The 2500-nt window shown below is 34.6% G+C and overlaps 1 non-coding gene across 1 annotated transcript; it reads left to right on the top strand.

Moving 5' to 3' along the window:
• The first annotated feature begins 405 nt into the window (after positions 1-405).
• Positions 406-509, top strand: LOC137641731 (U6atac minor spliceosomal RNA). The gene has a single exon (XR_011044589.1). It is a non-coding gene; the product is annotated as a U6atac minor spliceosomal RNA (small nuclear RNA).
• Positions 510-2500: the final 1991 nt, after the last annotated feature.

Raw genomic sequence — 2500 nt, 5'->3', positions numbered from 1 at the left:
AATTTCAAGCTTGATAACCAGAATACATCAAACTAAAGTCATGTACTTTATTTTTATTAATATCATCACCATCTCCTCCTACACCTATTGACCTATAATTAATCCTGGGGCACATTGGTATAATTTCTGTAAAAACAGCCACAATTCATTGTTAATTTATTCTCATCAGTTATTTACTTCCTCATTTCCTTTCCTCACTGGGTTATTTTTCCCTGTTGGAGACCTTGGGCTTATAGTATCTTGCTTTTCAAACTAGGGTTGTAGCTTGGCGTGTAATAGTAATAATATTACTAAAATCAATGAATGTTTCCGTCGGTCGCCAAGATTTTACTCCTTGTAACAGCTCTGTCGCGGCGTGCTTTGTGGGGGTAATTCAGTACATGACTAAGATTGGCTCTCTCTGCTGTGTTGTACGAAAGGAGAGAAGGTTAGCACTCCCCTAGATAAGGACGGACAACACACATACGTCAAGGCACTGTTGCTTCGGCAACGACCTGACACATTTTTTTCATAGCCGCGCACGAACGAATCGTTGTTATGCAATAATTGTTTGGCGTGGCAATATCCAGGTGTTTGTGAATAGGCCTAAAGTTAGCGCTCTCGTCTAGAGCCGATTTTTGCTGAAAGCGTAAAGTCTACATTGAACCCTGTGTAGCATACTTTTTTCTATTCGTAGACGTCTTGGATGCGTTGTTTCATGAGTTCTAGTACATTAAAAAATCATATATTATATATAAAAAAAATCAAACCTAATAAATTTAAATAGTTTTCTTTTATTAAAAAACTGTGGTAATGGTTGGGAGGTTAGCTTGCGTGCACGGCTCGGTTGCGAGTTCAATCCCAGCCACAGGGAACAAACTAATGGAGGTGTGATAGCTTTTATCCAATTATATTTAAGGTTTCGTCGTGATTCACTTCCCTATGGTCATTAGTAGTTTACAAGGATGGAATTTCGGAAAGTTCATTATATTTTATATTTATTGCATTCATAAGAATTTGCCTTCAGACTCCCAGTGTTTAATACTATAAAATGCCCCCATCATGTTGATTTTATTTACGAATTAGGGTAATTGTAATAGCCATGCCATCGTGAAAGAGGTCAAGATAATATTGGTAATTTTCCTTTCATTAACCTTATCGAAGTATTTGCTTTACATTTATTTTTTCAAGAAAATATACACAAAATATATTTAAAACATTTATAGTGAAGCAATTGGTATGTGTCTTTATATTGTTAATATACACTACATTAAAATGAAAATATTTTGTATAAAACTAGGAAAATAGGGACTTATTCCCGTTGTGTGAAAATTTGGAATTCAAGCTAACGGAAATATTTAACCCACCGTGAATCCATAAAAGAAAATGGACATTTTCTTCTTACATAGAAAACGGTCGTATGATATTAATTTAGGAGGATAACTAATTCATCTCTCTCTCTCTCTCTCTCTCTCTCTCTCTCTCTCTCTCTCTCTCTCTCTCTCTCTCTCTCTCTCTCTCTCTCTCTCTCTCTCTCTCTCTCTCTCTCTCTCAGGAAGGCATCGGGTAGTATCCATGCAGGTTCATGTCGAATGTAAAAATGTGTATATGAAATTCCAACCAAGTGTAGGCTACTTAAAATGTGAAGTCATTAAGCGTGCTAGTGTAAGTTGATGTTATGCATGCTTATACTCATAGGATTCCTCGTAATGCAACTCTTATATAAATTGTTACTGGGTATATTAGTGCGAACGTGCGTTTTAGTACCTTCCACAATAAAAAAAAAAAATAAAGATTTTTTTATAGGGTTAAGCAAAGTTACAACATAACTATGTCTTTGAGGGATAGGCCTACGTGAGGTAAAATTTTGTATAGTAATGTGTTTGTGTGCTAAAGACTCTTTACATGCTAATAGTTCAACAAATACTAATAACTTAACAAAACTCATCAGTATTCTCTTAACGTTCATTTAATATAGTCATTTGCCGAAAATGATTTTGTAAACAACGCATATTTTGGATTCTTGGAACCATTATAATCTATTGAATTGCGTCAATATTCGTTATTAACTTATTCTGTTAGTTTGCTAGAGAGAGAGAGAGAGAGAGAGAGAGAGAGAGAGAGAGAGAGAGAGAGAGAGAGAGAGAGAGAGAGAGAGGGGGGGGGGTGTTCTAGCAGTCTTTGACGTGCTTTGCACACGGCACCATTGTGGATATCAACTCTGAATTTCGATGGAAAATTACGTATATGTATGTGTTTGTACATGTCTTTCTCATTAAGGTCATTAAAAGACTAGGTTTTCAGTAAGTTTATGATACATGTGAAAACCCACGTACGTATGAACACCCGCATACACAAAATGCACAAACAATGTATATATATATATATATATATATATATATATATATATATATATATATATATATATGTGTGTGTGTGTGTGTGTGTGTGTGTGTGTGTGTGTGTGTGTGTGTATATATATATATATATATATATATATATATATATATATATATATATA

Source organism: Palaemon carinicauda, chromosome 5, assembly GCF_036898095.1.
Source record: "Palaemon carinicauda isolate YSFRI2023 chromosome 5, ASM3689809v2, whole genome shotgun sequence".
Classification (NCBI taxonomy): domain Eukaryota; kingdom Metazoa; phylum Arthropoda; class Malacostraca; order Decapoda; family Palaemonidae; genus Palaemon; species Palaemon carinicauda.
The sequence above is the reverse complement of the archived record's forward strand: the minus strand, read 5'-3'. Positions and strand labels throughout refer to the sequence as shown.